Source organism: Pinus tabuliformis, chromosome 3_2 (assembly GCF_031772625.1).
Source record: "Pinus tabuliformis cultivar Carrire ecotype Pingquan chromosome 3_2, CPIR1, whole genome shotgun sequence".
NCBI lineage: Eukaryota > Viridiplantae > Streptophyta > Pinopsida > Pinales > Pinaceae > Pinus > Pinus tabuliformis.
In genome coordinates, this window is record NC_142302.1 from 517,252,306 (window position 1) to 517,272,540 (window position 20,235).

Consider the following 20,235-nt stretch of genomic DNA (forward strand, 5'->3'; position numbering starts at 1 on the left):
AAAACCCAAATTGACTATGAAATTACAATATTTTACAAGGAAAATTTTCATATATTTTTAGCTTCGAGGGCGTTGCCCCCGAACCCTAACCAAGAGGGGGGATCCAAACATGTTTGCACCCCCCTTGGACCCCCCAGGAAGCAATAGTGGGGGGGCGGGGATCCCCCCCACACCCCCTGTCATGGATTAGGATCCAAATGCAGCTAGAAAATTACCTTTGAATTAGGAAGATAATCAAACTCCCCATCCAACATACTCTGAACAAAGAAACTAGCACAATGCCTTGGTAAACACTCTATGAGTTGACCGTGTCACACCTAAGCCTTCTTTGAGAACCTCTCCTTAATTTCTGGTGTATGGAAAAGAAGTCATCCTACCTTTGAACATTTACCTTCCTGCCCTTCAACTTTCACAAGATTCTCAAGGTAAACCTTATATTTTTTTTTAGAGTAGGATAGACACTCTTTTCAAGTTGCAGTAAGAAAGAAGGAAAGTAAAATAAAATTTTCTCTTCATCAAAATCGTATCAAGAGATGGTTGGACAAGATGTCTTTGAAGAAGAAGGAATTCAGTGTGGGAGACCTTGTATTGAAGTGGGATAAATCCCACAAAGAGAAGGGAAAACACACTAAGTTCCAGTCCCTTTAGATCGGACCATTTGTTGTTCGTGAGAAGCTTGGCCACCACACTTATCATCTCCAATATTTGGATTGGAAGATTGGCACTCTTCCTATCAATGGGAAACATTTGAAACAATACTTTCAATAGCAGTCTAGGGTTGTTCCCTACCTTATGTATATATTCTTTTGCATTGTTTGTTTGTTTGTCATGTTTAGTATTTTCTATTGTCTTTTCATTCTTGTGAATAAGCCTCGTGTGTAACTCTGTTTTTGGTTCCAATCTATGCGTAAAAATGGAAAAGGGCCTTGTGACACTACAAAATTTCTCTAACCTTCAGTCCTTCTTCTTCATCTTGGTTCATACCTTTTGGTTTGTGATGTTTTGATGAAAAATATGATCCTTGCATAAGGAGAGCTTTGTGTTAAACCATGATACCCGTATTTATTCTAGGAACCTTATTCGTATGCTCATTTCTTTGTGTTTCGGTATTTTTCATGTTGATCCAATCAAGTAGAGAAGGACAAGGGGAAAAGCTTTCTAAGAAAAATCATATTTGAGGTTATATATATGCTTCTTTAAAGGAACAATCTCTTCTGCTCTTAATAAATTCAGATCCCTATTCCACCCCATTAAATAAATAAGTGTTGAAGCAAGTCCTACAAATAAAAATAAATAAAGGGTGAAAGAAGAGAAAGGCTTCATGTGCAAAGAGGTGAAGCAAGTAACTTCGCCAGGGTAATGATCAATCTAAGTAGTAGTGAAGCAATGCTTGTGTTCCTATAGTGATTTCTCCTGGGTACAGTCTAGGCTTGCTAGCATTGGAGCAACACTAGAGATGAAAAATCATACTTTGAATATCTTAGGCTTGCAAATTACATTACCCTTCTCTTAAATTGAAATAATTGTGATATAGATGGTCTTATGTATGTGTTCAACCAAGAAAGGGATGAAGGGGGCTACATCCATAACCGGTTAAGTGGGGAAGCCAAAGTAATATGCATGATGAATCAATACTTCCTCAAGAACTAGAACCTGCACAAAAGATTAAACCAAGGTAGAGAAATTGGATTTCAACGAGTGTGTCACCAAGTGTTATTGTTGCTACAACACCCTCCAAAATTTTGGCCTGTATCAAAATTTTGGAGCCTATTTTGACCTTGCATGTTGTAGTTTCTAGTAGTGAGATTCATTCCATGTGTATTCTCTAAGTTTTCAAGTCCCTTTTGGAAGAAAACCAAAGTGTCATCTTTTGGCATGAGAAGTGTCGCACATCGCATAAATGGAGTTATGGTTCATCTCAATGGGTAACTTTGGTGCCAATGAGTCCTATTTATCATGTAAACATGTATCAGACCCATTCCCAAAGTTTTATGCATTGTCACACAAGTGTCGTCACTGTCGTCACAAAATGTACCTTAAGTGTCGCAATTGGAGGAAGTTGTTGTATTGTTGCCACATTGAGGGGATCATTTTGTTCATGTGCTTTGAGTTATCAATGTTGTGTCATCAATTGTTCTAAGTGTGTGATCATGTTTAAGTTTTTCCCTTTCTCACTTTGACCTCACTAATCCCACACTTAGCCAAATTCTAAAAAAAGTTCCTACCTAAGCAACTTGACTTCACTCAACCCTCTAGGACTGTGCACTGTGCAGTATCAACCCTCAAGATCACTGCTTGCCTCATGTAACTATGCAATGCATAGTTCCTATCCTCAAGGACTATGCACTGTGTAATCTGAGTGCTCAACCCTGGCCCCTTGAGCTCCACAACTATGTAGTTTAGCCTCCTTCTGCGCACTATGTAATTTCAAGCCTCAAGCTTCCAACCTACCTACTTGAACTAAGTAACTGCAAAATCCCTAAGCCTCTCTCTCTCTTGTGATGTTTAGTGGGAACCTTCAAGCATCAAGACTTCCTCCTTGATATCCTCAACTACGCAGTCACCCTACCCTTACCTCCAAAATTGTGCATTGTGCAGTCTCAAGCCTTAGTCCTCACTCCTAACTTCTGGAACTATGCACTGCGCAATCCCTGAGTTTGCCTCTCAATCCACCACCCAATTCCATATCAATCAGTGATTTTCATGAAGCATGTTAGACTAGGAGTTTTTTGGACTGATGTCATATTGTCATGAGTGGTTTTCAGTTGCAGGTATTATATCTTGTCATTATAGGATGATGATGAATGAGAAGAAGAAGGAGACCCTACTAGAAGACACCTATACAACTATAAATACAAGATGATCATTGAACGAAAATATGAAGGGACACTAGATTGCGACAGTAGCTGAAAATCAAGATCATAGTGAAGACTCCCTATCTTCAAGCCTTATGGAGGAGTGTTTCAAGGAAAACTAGTGTCGATTCGAACTTCTAGTCCCACTAAGATGGGTGGCTATCTTAGAAACAAACAATGAAAGCTTTTCAAGAGTTCCTTTAAGTGTGATAGATGGAAGAGAAGAATAGAAGACCAGCCTGGATCCTTCGTTTTGATCCTATTTTGATTTCTCCTTTCCTTGATAGAATTTTCCACTCCTCTCCTACTTGTCCCGCTTCAAAGAGTACCTGTAGAGTCAAAGTAACAACAAACTATCAAAGCATCTCTATCTAAAACATCATAACCAATATGGAATTAGAAACACATTGACCATAAAATTGCATTCATAAACAATAAGATTCACAAATACAAAATCATATGGAGGAAAACTCAAAGAACTTTATTAATAGTAATGTAAGGGAGGATTACAACCTAGCTGTCTGATCCAGCATCATCCTCCCAGTTGTAGAAGCCCTCTTCACCTCATGAACAAGAAAATCACCCAACAATGCAATGTCTCTTCTCGGCAAACCAACAACACTTCCTTACAAAATACAAAATTCCATCCTCTAGATCTCTCATATGAGTTATCCATATATAGATGTCTTGCAAGGGTGTGAGTCAGCTCTAGGTTTTTTATTAGTGTCATTCCACTGATAGTTCTTGGTTCCACTTGGATATTTCATGATCTCTTACTCATCCCTGGGCGAATTTAGAGAGGCAAGTGTCATAGGAGAAGTTTATGGAAGATTCCATGATCATCCGCCTTGCAAACTGTCTCTGCCATTTGTCTATTCTCGCTCATCGCACCCCATAGAAGGCCATTTTAGTATGCATCGCACCTAGCCAGTTAGGCAGTCAGTATGCATCATATCTTGTCCATGGAGCAACCTGTATGGTCCAGTTTTGGCCAGTTCTGAGTAGTTTTCAGGTGGAATTTCTGGGAAATGATGTAATCAGCTAACCATGATCCTTTAGGGTATGAAGCAACACTTTTAGGGACTTAAGGAGTCCTTAGTTTATGGACATATGAGTTTGGGGTTGCAGTGCCCAAATATTTCTATAACAGATGGCCCCTAAAGCATGAGGTTGTAAATCTTCTGATGTCAGGTGAAATGCTTTATTCATGAGGATCCGAGGTATTCGAACTGGAAGATGACCTGTATAAGATACAATACAATACATCATCATCATATTATTTTCATGATCTAGCTGAGGCGGGCATTCCAATACTCACCTTTTTAAATTCATTTTCATGTACATAGGACAAACAATCATCTGCTGTTGCAGACTTGTGATTCTTCGCATGAAGAGTCATCTTCCTTGGCTAGATGACTATCTATGCAGTTTCTGTGTACAATTGATGTCTTTATTTTCCTGAATACTTCACAGCCTAGATGGATGAAACTAGATCCGGGGTCTTCAAAACTCGTACAATCTTCGCCCAATGTACAAGTCGATCCATGTGAAAAGATGTTCTGAAGTCGAACATGGAAAGACATCGCCTGATTACCAGCCAATGATGTAAGCTGTTAACAGACGCGAGAGGAATCACTGATAATGATGATGACCCTCAAGGTACTACAGTACAATTCACGTGGTGTGATTATATGAGCTGATGTCGAACACCACGCAAAGTCTTTCGGTCGAAGGTCATTGATGTAAACATGTCGCCAAAAGTGAGAAACTTGCCATTGAGGCATGCAAGCTTCAAAGTACTGAAAGGGTTGTTTCTAAGTCAACTTCTTGGATAATGAGCTGATGTCAACAAGAAGTGACCTGTCATGGGAGGGCCTTGATGTATCCCACATCTATGATGCGAAATGGAGCAAATGATTTTTGTAGAGATGAAAACGATCTGATGATATGAGGTTCAGGAATAGAGGTCATGAAAAATGAAGCATGGGTGTAATGCAGTGGATGAGGCGCTTCCTAGATGGTGAATTCTCTGAATGACTTCTCTTGAACATATTGGTGCAACTGATATGGACTGGTAGCGTTAACCCCATGGATGGCATGGTGGACCAATGGTGACGGTGAATGGAAACCCAACCCAACTCAATCACGGTGATGGAGTGAAAGTGTCATGTTCAAGAGCGACTTGCTACCAATAGAGTTCTTCAAGTTTTCTTCCCATTTTTCCCCAGTCATTGCTAACCAATACCTCTTTATTTTTGACAAGCTTGAGGAGGATAACATATGCTTGGTCTATAATTTTCCCTTCAGGAAAACCTGTCGCTTTGTGTTTAGCGAGCCTAGCATCAGTGAGACTCGTTCTTGTCTAGGTGGACAAGTTTGTCGCTATTGTTTTAACGAGTTTAACGACAAAGATAACTCGGTCCTTTTCTTGTTTAGAGAGTCTGAAAATGGATGAAAAGGAGACTCCAACAGTCCTTTTTCGTGGCATAATCCCTTAAGTCCGAAAAAGTGTAAAATAATACGAAAGGGATGACTTTTTGATAGTTTTAACGAGCCGACAAAGGCAAGCACTCGATCTTTTTGTTTAATAATCCCTCAAGTCAAAAATATTAAAATATATGAGAGGGATAGTGTTCCCCTTACTTTAACAAGATGGGAAGGCTAATAGCTCGACGATCTTTTTATATTTAACGAGTCTAAAAAGAGTTTAAAAGAGGCTTGTTTTTTAGGAACGAGTGATGTTTCTGGGTAGCAGCTGGTTCCAGGTAAGTTTGGAACTTCTCAAAACATGGCAGTGTGAAGAGGGTGGCAATTAGAATCACTCATTGCAGATGTTCCTCAAAAGGGTAAACAATCAAGTGGAAGCATATGGTCGGCCGAATGAAATGGAGGTGACGGAAGGAACACAACCAAAGTTCAAAAAGGGCAGATATCAAAGTGATCACAAAAGGTTATTTACCAGAGGCGGGTTTATTTTTTAATGAGCTTGAACCTTGTGCCAACATGTGCTCAGTGCAGGTTGATTTTTTAACGAGCTTGAACCTTGCGGGAACATTTCTCTTTTTTCTTTTTATGTAAGCTAGGAATGACTAAACTATAAAGCTAAAAAGCTAACAACTGAAATTGGTCGTTCTTGCTTGTATAAAAAGTTTTGCATGCCCCCAGCATAAAAAAAGTCTTCAGTAACCATATGGAAACTTACTGTGGTTAAGAAGGATGATTTTCTGTCAATACTTAGACAAAACACTTCCTACACTTTGTCCGCCAAATAGACAAAGGTGAAAGGTCACTCGGACCGATCACATAACTTACAGGGAAACTTATCTCTACAGCTGGGTTTGTCCACAAAATAGACAAGGGTGCATGCCCCCCTAAGCTTCGTTACATTCACCAGACCACTTGTGGTAATTAGGTGGATGGAATGAAGGTTCCTTTATGAGATCAAGTGAAAGACTCGACTTGGAACTTTGCTCAGCCTTGTTTCATTTTTTAACGAGCTTGACACAAGACAAGGAATTCTGCTCAGATCCTTGGTTTCATTTTTTAACGAGGTTGACACCAGTCAACGAACTATCCTCTGGCGACCTTTGATCACAACTCATAAGGGGTCATGAAGGAAAGATCTGGTTCCAATGCCCCCAGTACATAATGTACAACATCATTGAATTGATCGTCAGATGATGTAGGTATGGTAGGGATTGGAGGCAATACCTCGCGATGATCCATACTGTCAAAATGGTCAGAGTTCTTCTTAATCTTTGATGATGTAGAAGATATTATATGATAGGCTTCCATTGCAGCCACTTCCACTAGATTACTTGGTGGTGGGAGGGCAAAAGTACCCATTAAGGATGAGTCTTTTAGGAGACCTACTCCGACATGTTGAAGCGATTGAGAACTTCCATGAATCAATGGAATGCTTCTAGTAGCTTGTGAATTGTTGGGGAAAAAGGTTAGTTGGTCAACGATTGTAATTACACCTTGGAAGGGAAATGCAATCTTTCTAAAATATGTCGACACAACGGTAGCCATAGCATAAATCCAGGGCCTTCCCAGTAAGATATTGTAGTCAAGGTTTCCATCAATGACCTCAAATTCAATTTCTACTGTCTTGCCCTCGAGTTCAACCTGCAAGTTACTTAATATCCCATATGGCGTGTATGTTCTTCCATTGAATGCTTTTAATGTCATTAATGATCGTGACAAGGGTGGAGAGCGTAAGGTTTTCCAGCAACTCATTGAAATAATATAGGTAGATTCTCCCTCATCAATGATTGTTCAATGAACAGTTTTGTTGAGGGATTTTACCTATATGAGGAAAGCGAGTTGTGCTAGTAACTAAGGTTCGTATCCTTTATGATTAAAGGCCACTAAATTGGAATCCGCTGGATCAAACCCACCTATCGTTGATATCAAAGCCTGTTTTTGGGATGGGCAATTCTGTAGTACTTCAAGTGTTGACATGGTGGATGGCGATTGGGCCAGATCTTCCACTATATTATAATTCTGTGCTGCTCGAGCACGAGGATTAAATGTTGATTTATGTACTACTCCCTTAGGCGGTTTTATTGTTAATTTAGGAATGATTGGTGGAACAACTTCTGACGAAGTTGTTGTCGAACTACTGGGTTGATCTGTAGCCTTGCCATTCGACAATTGTGGATTTCCATAATCTTTATTCCTTGTAGATATCAAAGCATCATTTTGTTGTTTTGAGATGGATAACATAAGCACTTGGGATGGGGAAGCATGATCAATAGCAACCAGGTTTGTTTCTGGGCTCAGAAACGGATTAGTCAACACCGCTGGGGTATTTGAAGTTTTTAAAAATTTCATAACCTTAGCTTTATGTGGACAATCTTTCGTGAAATGCTCATTGTCGCATATGTAACATGGATAACGAGGTTTCTTTTGCCCAGTAGGGTTTTCAGAAGATTTTTCAGGAGGTGAATTTTCCTATTTCTTCTTATTATTTGTCCCTTTCTTCTTGCCCCCTGGTTGCTTAGGATTTTTGCCTTTGTTGGTTGACACGGCATTGACCTCCGAGGCGAGAGGTTCTTCATCTGCTTTTTGACTAGAAACCATACGAGCTTTTTTAGATGTAGCCTTTGCGGTTTTCGTGCTTGTCGTACCTATCATGCCATCACCGGCATGAGAGTCTTTATTTGATTTAGGAGGGGGAGGAACGGAAAATTCTGGTCTAGGAGCATCAGGAATTTTGTCATAGAGCGTGCTAGACTGAGTATAGATCAAGTCTAAATATTGTGCATGAGAAATGACTTGCTCTTTGGTAACAACTCCTCCCTTAGCCACATCCTCTATAATAGAGGGTAACAATGACTTTATAAACCATTCAGCTAGAAGCTGATCAAGAACATACGTCTTCACCATTTTTCGATGATGCCGCCACTCATGAATATGATCGTGGCCGTCGTCTGCTTAAAGTTGGTGAGGAGTTCTGTCCCTATTTCGTACCTTATGGGTAACTCAAAATGGGTTAAAAAGGTAGTGGCAAGGGCGCTAAAGTTATCAAATGAAGCTCTAGGCAATTCTATATACCATTTAGCTACCGGACCAGTTAACGTTCGCTGGAAAAGGCTAAGCCTAATCGAATCATCATTCAAGGTGGTGGATGAACACCACAAATGGAATGTCATTACATGATTCGACGGATATTCACCTGGATTTCCATTGAATTTAGGAATATTAGAGGGAAGTTTATGGGGAATCGCAGGCCACCAAAGGGCGTAAGCAATTGTATCATTCGTCAACCGGTTTAGATCTGGTAATTCTTGAGTTGCTACAAAGGGCAGCTATTGATTCAGGTTAGGAAAAGCATACCTAGGATAAGATGGAATCGCCTGAGCGGTAGGTCTTTGCATACCCGCATAATGTATTTGATGCTGGTAACTTTGATAAGGTTGGTGGGCATAACCATTATAGTATGGTTGTTGATAACCGCTTTGGAAATGCGATTGCCCATTACTTACAAAGACTTGTTGCTCAGGTCCTTGGTATGATTGCTGGAATTGTAGTTGTTGATATTGAACTAGCCATGGTTGTTGGACCATTTTCTGTTGTCCAATACTGGATGATTGACCAATATGCGGAGTGATAGTACCTATTTGAGCCTGAGTTGTTCTAGATAAGGAGGCACTAACCTGAGGTTATGATTGAATCGTTGATACGAGAGGTTGTTGTATTGCAACCTAAGAGACTTGAGGTTGACATACAACAGGTAGTGCTTGTACTTGCGATACAGTCACAATAGCAGGTGTAGTGGGAATATTCAACACAGGATGGACTAGTTGCATTGAATATAAAACCCTTGGTTGTTGAGGCAGTATTGGTACCCAACCGCTGGATGTAATTCCAGTTTGACTTGAATTTTGTTGTAAACTCTCATATGGTTGTTCTCCAGGAGGGAACAATGAAAAGGCATACTGCCCCCCATATGGTGGTAATCTAGTACTTAAAGGGTAGATTGGCCTTTGAAGACACATTGGATCAACTTGTTGAGTTTCAACATAAGAAATACCAGATGAGAATCTGGATGAAGAAATAGGAACTGACCATGTCGTCGAAACAGTCCCTGATTGGACTCCAGCTTGTTGTTGATAACTAGCCGGGACAGATGGTATACTAGCAATCATTGTAGGAATGGTAGCAGGAAGCTTTGCCGTAGCTGTGTCAGTTGACACAGTCCTAGATGTTGATGGTTGTTCAAACATGTTTAGTCTATCCAAAATATTTCCTAGCGATTCGATAGGAACTTGCGATGAAAAAGAACTAACTTCTATAGTAGAAGGATATAAGTGGATCCCAGTTCCAAAATGCACTGGAGTACTGGGTGGAAGATCCTCTACTATATCTTCTATAACAATCAATCCAGGTGGCAGAGGTAGACCGTCAGGTTGGTAAAATATTTATAGAGCTGAAGAAAGTGTAGCTTCTACAGTAACAGATACTCGAGGGGTGACACCTTCTAAATTCTAGAATTCAACTTCCAGATGTTCAGGTAAGTGAACTTCAATTTCTTGATTAGTCCTAGGTGGAGCTGCTTTAGGAATAGAGGTGTGTACCATTACACTAGGATCAGTTCTAATATCATCTTGTAACTATGGAACTTCTTCTGTAAAGGAAAATGTACCAGAGATAATTGGAGTAACTGTAGTCTCTGACGATGTTGAAATGCAAGTTTCAAGTAAATCAGGTGAATTCGACTCAGTTAAATGAGAATGCTTTACCTGAGATGGTTTCGTTTCAGGGGTCAAAGACAATTGACTCGCTAGTGTCCGTGAATGACAGGGTTTTGATTGACTTTCTTCCACGATTGCGGATTACTTGATCAACTCAAAAAATTAAAGGGGAAAATGTTATTCTGATTTCGATGAATTTAAAGACACTTTGATGCAACTTGCTTTTTCAATTTTTAAGAGTCAAGAAAAAGCTAAAGGTGACTCTAGTCGCCTTCGATTTTTGATGAGCCCGAAGTGACAAGTGCTCAGATGGACCTTTTCTTTTAAGGATTCGAAAAGGAACGAAAGTGATTGCTCTGGAAGTCTAGCTAGAGGGTTTACCAAATTGATCGTAAAACTGCAAAATAAACCTTGATGATAAATGATAGAGAAATTACCAAGGACTTATGTACGGCAGTCAATCTTCCCGAATGTTGTGTTCAGTGCATTACGATCGATAGGGTGGCAGACATGGCTTCCTAAGGATAAAGGATGATAGCCTATTGTGGTCTCCCAATATATACTCGAAGGTATAGGGAGCACAAGTCCATACTGGCACTTATCGTATCAAAGCGGAGAAATCACCCAACCTACGATGAAAACGATAGTTACCAGGTTTTACGATGTTGGAACATGTCTCTAGCCTAGACTTCTAGATGTGTTGCGTTAGATTCCAAAGCATTTTTGTGTTCATTGAGGTTTATTTTATGGTTGATCTTGCTTAGAATTTTGTCTTTCAAGGTTCACCACATGATGTAGATGTGAAATTCCTAAATATGCAATCTAAAATGATAAACAGTCATTTATGCTCTTTTAGCAATGAAAATCCTAGCTACAAAGGAAAGAAGATAACGATTTTTTCTTTCAGCATAGAGCACACAATAAATGCACTTTCCTAAATCAAAACAAGCAGTGAAAAGGCAGATGCACATGCATGTATTTGTTTTCTGCTTTCTTAATGTGTGAATGACAAAAAGAATGCTAAGTACAGATCTGAATTATTTTCTTTCAAAACGACAATACTAACAATTTTCTCTTTTCAAAAACGAAAGGAAGACTAAGACGACACTTTTTGATTTTGAATTTAAAACTATTTTCGACACTTGAAATACTAATAATTTCAAAATCAAGTACAATGACAAAACTACAATCGCCTATCTAGAAGAGGAAGACTTTACGACACTCTTCTTTTGATTCAGAATGACAATTACGACACTTGCATCAACAACGACAGTTCGATTAGGCTAATTTTGACAAAGGAGGATTGCAAATGATCGACAAATACACAAAAACATTTACAATTCCTAACTGATGGAGGCTAGAATAATGTTAAGGTAGATGGTTACTACAAGAAGGTACTAATCATGAACATCAAAACTACTGAATAAAGCTGAAAACAGAGAGAAAAACCAAATTTCAGAGAAGAAAACACAGTTTACTCAATCATCGCACTTGCAACATAGGGAAATAGGGATGCATCTCACCTGCAACACACGGGAGGTGTGATGCATCTAGGTTGCATAGTTACAGATAGTGCGATGGGCCAGGGAGTGAAACTGAGCTTGGTTTTTGCTCAAAACTTGCAGCTAAGTTCAGTGATTTAGGCTGAGTAATGATGGACAGTAAACACAAAGCATAAGGGTAGGATCTGATGAGGTTCTGAGCTACCACAAGGGCACTTAGGATGCTTTGTAAGTCAAATGTTCAGTTCATAAACCAACCCGAAGATTGACTGAAGCAGCGTTTATCTACTTCACAATTGCATAGCAAAGGTGTTTCGAAGGCTAGCTGGCTAACTTCAGGCTCCGTCTGTAGTTTATAAAGCAAACAATAAACAAACAAAACAAACTATTCGTTCCCCAGTGGAGTTGCCATTTTGTTTCAGGGAAAACTAGTGTTGATTCAAACTGCTAGTCCCACTAAGACGGGTAGCTATCTTAGAAACAAACAATGAAAGATTTTCAAGAGTTCCTTTAAGTGTGATAGATGGAAGAGAAGAATAGAAGACCAACCTAGATCCTTCGCTTTGATCCTAGCTTGATTTCTCCTTTCCTTGATAGAATTTGCCACTCCTCTTGTACTTGTTCCGCTTCAAAGAGTACCTGTAGAGTCAAAGTAACAGCAAACTATCAAAGCATCTCTATCTAAAACATCATAACCAATATGGAATCAGAAACACATTGACCATACAATTGCATTCATAAACAATAAGATTCACAAATACAAAATCATATGGAGGAAAAATCAAAGAACTTTATTAATAGTAATGTAAGAGAGGATTACAACCTAGCTGTCTGATCCAACATCATCATCCCAGTTGTAGAATCCCTCTTCACCTCATGAACAAGCAAATCACCCAACAACACAATGTCTCTTCTCAGCAAACCAATAGCACTTCCTTACAAAATACAAAATTCCAGCCTCTAGATCTCTCAGATGAGTGATCCATATATAGATGTCTTGCAAGGGTGTGAGTCAGCTCTGGGTTTTTGATTAGTGTCATTCAACTGATAGTTCTTGGTTCCACTTGGAGATTTCATGATCTCTTACTCATCCCTAGGTGAATTTAGAGAGGCAAGTGTCACAGGAGAAGTTTCTGGAAGATTCCATTATCATCCACCTTGCAAACTGTCTCTGCCATTTGTCTATTCTCGCTCATCACACCCCACAGAACGCCGTTTTAGTATGCATCACACCTGGCCAGTTAGGCAGTCAGTATGCATCACACCTTGTCCATGGAGCAGCCTGTATGGTCCAGTTTTGGCCAGTTCTGAGTAGCTTTTCAGGTGGAACTTCTGGAAAATGATGTAATCAGTTGATGACGATCCTTTAGGGTATGAAGCAACACTTTTAGGGACTTAAGGAGTCCTTAGTTTATGGACATATGAGTTTGGGGTTGCAATGCCAAAATATGTCTATAACAAGGAGGAGGAAGAAAATCATGTAACATATTTCAAAGAGACACACAGATAGCAGCAGAAAGAATGTCTTGACATTGCCGCATCAACATTGAGTCCATTTCATCAATGTCATGTCATGTATTTCCAAGGTGTCATGTCAAAGTGTTATATGAGTCATCATTTGCGACATCATTTGTGGACATGATTATGTAATTTTAAATACATTAGAAATGTAATGTAAAGTGAAAGTCCAAGATCCACGTATAGAATATGAAAATTCATGAAGGAGTTAAAAGGTCATATGGAAGTCAAAGAGTCATGTGGGTAGTCCAAGAGTCACAAGGGAGGTGAAGAGTCACCCAATTTGTTATATATACATTGTCATAGCTTATGCAAAGGAATTTTCGCCTTGGTTCCTCCCACCAGGCATTAGAGAGGAAGATAGTTCTTTTGGAGGAGCAAGTGGTTTCTCTAACGCTATTCATTATATCGATATATCTTGGAACCTTTTCTTAATACTCAAAGCTCATTGAGCCAGAACACTTTCATGCATATGTCGTAAATGTTGTAAGACTATTCTTTAGATGTTTGTGATATATGTTGTTTTCGTCTACACTAAAGAAATTGAACTATTTCGATGGCTTTGGTGCTTATCTTGTTGAATGTGTGTTGTATTTGTTTTAACAAGCATTGCTTCTATGTGAACTATTGCACTAGTTGATCAATGATTCATTCACATATATATGCCCATGTGTCTTTATTATATTAGTGTTATTACTCTTCTCTTAAAGGCTCATTTTTATTTCCCTTTGGTGAAAGAACCTTGATACATTCTCAAGCTAAACATTCCACAAGGCATACTCACTTTTTCTTTCAAAATTGTATGTACATTACACTCTCATGCTAACAATCACAACCAAGGAAATTCTCTAAGAAAAATGGTAGTTAGGCCTTATTTCTGGAAGGGCTCCTACACCAAATGGTGTGAAATCTAATTAGGACTTTTCATTGAGGAGGCCCCCTTGCATGTTGGCGGGATCCAACGCCGTCAACACCACACTACCTTTACAAGGCACATATCCCATCCGGATGTTCACAAGGTATGTCCTTTTCGGACTATTCTTGTCTTGGACTTCCAATCTTGAGTCCTCAAAGAATATCACTCCTCTTTGACCACTCTTCTCTTGGATTCTTGTCCCATACTCAAAGAGTGTCGGTACCTTTCCTTTCTTTGATGTTTTATCCTCAAGGAAACTATATATTCTTATCCAATCCTATACCACTCTCTCTTCAAGACCTTCACTTAGACTTACGATTGCTAGTCCTCGTCAAGTGCTTGACACATGAAGCATAGAATTTTATGTCCAACATCACTTCCTCTCAACCAAAGAGGACATCCCTATTTTCTTTGTAATCAAGGAATATATCCTTACTTCTATTCAAGGCAACTTCCTTACTCCCTCTCAAATCTAGAGGATATTACTAACTTCCTTCATATTTGGGAATTCAACACCACAAGTCTTATACCTTGTCTTCATAAGAGTATCAGCTACTTGATCTTTATAGATTCATGGCTCTCTCTTTCCTTTGCATCTCTTGTATCAAGTTTTCGTTCTTTTGAGGTATCATGGAGGCATCTACACTTTTAATTATTGTTATAGGATCCAGGTCATCTTTCTTTCTTATCACTTTCATTTTCGAAATGAAGTCATTGCATTGAGACTTCCCACACTTTAATATGATCATGACTTCTCTATGAAAGTGGTCCCATTGACCTTCAAGTTATCTTCTCGCACTATTGCCTTCCATTCCCAAGATAGTCATATATTAGCTTCATAGTTGACAGGTATCAAATATTGAGCTTTCCTCAACATTCTACATACATTTTCCATTCACACAATTGAACTTTCCTCAATTGTCATCATGTATTAATACAACATACTTCCAAGTAGCAAAGTAATATTTTAACCAGATAACCAAAAAATAATTAAATTTGTACTTATCTCATCATGATGACCTTCTCGTTCCATAAACATCCTCATTGTCCATCTCCATATGACTCTTCCTTCATGCATCAGAGTGCCCAAGGATCAAACATGATTACGAATTTTGAACTTTATCTTCCAAAGATTATATTGGATGTTAATGAATGTTGTATATTCTAGAGAAAGCCTTAATTATATGTTCATCCTAAAGTAAGTCAAATTCTTCCTTTTCAAGAATCATATTATATACTCAAGCATATTATATGACCAACTTTCTATTCAAAAGATTCTATATGAATCTTATCCAAAGTTGTATATCCAACATGCATTCCTATGCTTTCACCTAATCATCTAGCTATCTATCCTAAAGTGAGCCTGCAACTTGACCTATTGCATTCTTTCATCCCTTTAACAATATTGAATCCACATTGCATGGAATGTATACTAACCTTTCCATGATGCTTTTCCTAAGGACCTTCCAAAATCATGGTCCTTCCTGAATCGTGATGATTCAACTAAGCAGGATGACAACATCTAACATAATGTTAGATGATACCTAGATGAAAATTGTGCAAAAATGGTTTATCTATCTACACGATCTCTACAAATAAACTTAATAATGTAAATTACAAATATGCTACTATCATATGATTCTCTCTATGATGTTATACATAATCATACTATATAAAGGAAATAACATTCTATATAAAGAACCTGCCAAACAAAGTGCATTTTAATAGTAAATATCCTTCACTTCTTCCTTCTTTGGCTTCTTAGGTTCTCCCACTACCTCGACTACATGAGCTTCATTTATTTCCTTGCTCTTTTTGTTTTGTTGGCTTGGCCAGTCCCTCTTAAAGTGTCCAAACTCATTGCACTTGACATTGAACCTTGGACATGTATTTCTTCTTGGACTTTCCAAACTTTACTTTCTTTAGCTTCCTGGCTCAGGATAGAAGGGCTTAAGACTTCTCATCTGATCCAATGTCATATTTTACGTTTATCCTTGATTATTCCAATATGCATTGAGCCCACAACTCATTAAACAGAGTTGAATCTTTCTTGGAGTAGATGCTTGTTGCAAAACTGGTCCATTCAGGGGGCAATGCATTTAGTACACAGATGGTCACTTCCAAATTAGAAATTGTTTCCCCAAGTCCTTGCAGACGGTCTCTTAGCTGAGATACTCTCATGAGAAAAGATTCCATATCCTCTTCCTTTTATTTCTTCATTCTATATAACTTATTCTGCAAAGACATCTTTTGTCCTTTTTTACTTACATAGTACAAATTCACTAGCTTGTCATACATGGCCTTGGAAGTTTTCAAGTTTGAAAAAAATGGAACAAGAGAACATTTAATGGATTCAAATATGATCCTTTGAGCTCTTACTTCCCCTTTCTTATACCTTTCTAGTTCTTGTGTCTTGTCTTTTCTAGATTTAGTGATTTCCCCAGTAACATACTCCATTACTTCTTGTTCTGTGAGTATCAAGTCAACCCTTTTCTTCCATGCTAGATAATTCAATTCTCCAATGAGCTTATTTCTCTCCTTGCAGAAAAAACCCATATGACTTATAGATTCAGACATTATGTAATAATATGGTACTTACTTGATAACTAGGATTCTTCCTGATGGTGTCTCCCACCTTCTTGATTCCTTCAAGATCCTTGAAGAGCCTTTAATAATTTCTTTGAAAGATGTTTCTTGGGATTACTCCAATAAAAAATTCCAAGATGCCTTCCAATTAGATATTCTTTTAATATAGATAAAGAGCCTTTTTATAATCTTCCTTTGATGTAGTCTTGATCTTCTTCAGTGTAGAAACCCTCCTTCTAGATCAATAGGCCTTCTACCAATGAGTCTTCAACTAAATTACTTTATGAGACAATCCTTTTTGAATTCTTCTTCTTCAAGCTTTCCTTGAGAGTTTCCCTTTTCCTTTCCCTTGACAAGTAATTCCTTCTAGTGTCTTTCTAATTACCTTCCTCATTCACCTTAGCTCTGATGCCATGTTGGAAAATGAAAAGTGACAGCTTATTAATTCAATTTTCCTTAACCTTAATACTTGCTTGTGAACTTTATTCTTCTTATTGTGTTTCTTTATTAGATATTCTTCATCAAACAAATATTAAGAGAAAAATAAAGACATTGGACATAGAAATAGGCTCCAATCCAGGGCAAAACCCCTCTAAGGGGAAAACCTGGAAAACTCTTCTCTTCTTATAGAATCTGCTTCAATTGAGACACAAAGACCCAAACCATAAACCAAGTCCTTCACCAAGTGCTAAGTCAACCCTCCAACAAGTCTTTCCCTGGTTCTACATCAACCTACAACTTGATCTCCTGCAATTATACGTGAACTCCTATAATTATGAATTCCTACAATAATACCTGAATTCCTGTAATTGAGAATTCCTGCAATCGTACTTGAATTCCTGTGATTGTGAATTCTTGCAATCATCCCTGATTTTTGTAATTGTGAATTCCTGCAATTGCGCCTAAATTCCTATAATCATGAATTCTTGCAATCGTACTTGAATTTTTGTAATCATGAATTCCTGCAATTGTACCCAAATTCCTATAATCGTGAATTCCTGCAATCACACCCTAATTCTTGTAATCATGAATTCCTACTTGAGATCAAACTTGAGAGTGATAAAGTGTTAAATGAGGTTGAATTGCTCCTTTATATAGCCTTCTCAAGGGGTCAAATTCCCTCCTTTAGGCCGACTTGCAACAGTTAGGGCCAACATGTACTTTTGGAGTTTCTAGGAGTTTATAGACTTCAAAAATAATTCTTCTTACAATTACTTTTTTCCCGGAAGAGTCTTATTAACATGATGTTGATTTCTTTGACTCGGACAATAAATCATAAGACCTAGCAAACCTTGGAAGCATGAAGAACATGTTTTTACCTAGAAGACCATCGATAAAGAGTTTGAAACACATGCTTTAATAATAATAAATTTTTATTTTATTCTCTTGTTTGTTACATAAGATGCATATTGAAATGAGTACAACAACAATTATGAAGACATAAACTAGTTACATTTTCAACAAAATGTAGCCATGTTATTTCTAGATTAAGACATAGAATACAATATACTACTTGCTTTTTTAACTAGGAATCCTCTTTCTTTATGATGTCTCCAACTATCTTAAAGTTTTTCAAGACTTCAAGGATGCCCTAGATATCTTCTAGGATGTATTCAACAATGATTTCTTCAAACACCTTCAAAGAGTGAATTATGATCCCAAGGCTCCTTGTTTCTTCCTTATTTTTCAAGATGATGAAGTATACAAGAGAACTTCTAATGATAACCTTATTCTTTATTCAATACGAGCTTGATGATGAGGTCTTCTTCAATGTAATAACCCTTCTAGGTCAATAGGTATTCTTATTCCTTTCTTGTGTCCTTCTGCAAATGATTTCTCTTGTCAAGTAACCTATTCTTTTTATCCTTCCAACTGCCTTCTTCTTGTTCGCCTTAGCACCATCATGTTGGAAAATTGCAATATGGTAGCTATTAATTCAATTTCTCCTTATTCCTTAATATTTTCTTGTGAACTTTATTTATCTTCTTATGTTTCTTTATTATATCTTTTCATCAAACAAATATCAAGAGAAAAACAATAAATAAAATGGACACAGAAATTAGGCTCCAAGCCAGCGCAAAACCCCTCCAAGGGGAAAACCCAGAAAATCTCTTCTCTTCTTATAGAATATGGCTCAAGAGAGAAAACCAAAACCCAAACCTCAAGACCAAGCCCTCCTCCAGCCCCAAGTCAACATTCCAAGAAGACCTTTTAAATAGGTCAAAGTCAAATCAAGTCAACGAGAGACAAACCTTTCTAGAACTGCACCAAACTCATAAAAATTCAGCCCCCAAATTCATAATTTCAGACCTACAGTAGTCCTACAACTTCATCCCCTACAACAGCACAACTACTTCACACGTGTGAGAGAAAATTAGGGAGAAAAATTGATTTTTCTTCCTTCCATCTTTTGTTTCCTCCTTCCTTTCCTTTCTTGACCATCTTATTGAAATTTGTACTTCAGATTAAATTCTTTGATTGCAGATCCATTTTTTGAGAAAATGAGGTCGAACAACTTCTATTTATACTCTTCTCTTAGGGTCGAATAGCCCTTTCTGGGCTAACTTGTCTTTGCTAGGGATGACTTGTGCTAAGAGGCTTATTTTTACTTCTTTGACTTAAAATAAATTATTTTACATGGTACATCTTGCCCAAAGAGGTCTTATAATCACGATGTTCACTATATTTACTCATGACAATAAATCTTATGACCTAAAAAACCCTAAAAGCATGAATAACATGTTTTTACCTAGAAGACCATCAACAATAAGCATGCATCCTGTGCTCTAAAAGTAATATTTTTTTTTTTCTTCTTTTGTTTGTTACATAATATATACATATTGACATGAGTACAATGACAATTATGAAGAATTAAACTAGTTACATTTTCCAACAGTATGTGCCTAGGATTAGTTAGATGGGCCTTGTGTTTTACTTGTTTGGGAGGTCCGTTGAGCATCCTTTGCAATATCTAATTATCTCACCTTATTTTGCACATATTGCTAACTATTTGATTATAGGTAAACTTCCACATTAGTTATCTCCAAAATAGTGGCAAAATATCATCAATAAAAGCTAGAGGTTCTCATGAATCGAGGGATGCCTCTTCTACATAGGACCAAATATTATCATCCTACAATGTGTACAAGAGGATGGGAGCTATGACATATCAAATAATATTCTTTCCTCTCTATGATATTATCTTCACCAAGTGTTATCCAACGAAAGGGTTGGACAACCCTTCTTCAAGTATAATATTCTCAAGAAGGTGGCATGGATAAGGGTTAGTTGACCTATATTCGACTATGATATTAATTTCATGGTTATCAATCAGAAGGATTATTCCACCCTTCCCCAAGCATGTATTTCATGTAACTATGATATTTTTAGAAGGATGGTATTTAACTCAAAAATTGTTTGTACATTACAAAGTTATAAAACTTATTGGAAAGCACTACTCTAGAATGTTTTCCTATTCTTCACACACTTCTTTGCATGTCTACTAGGTTACTCAAGCCTCATATTTATACAATGAGTAGGGATAAACCTCTTTGAGGGGAGGATTGCATTTCCCTCTAAAAATACCGAGGAAAGGGGATCTTGCTTCCTAGGTCATCCTGCAAAAGTAGGAAGAGGCAATAAATGCTCTTATCCAACTG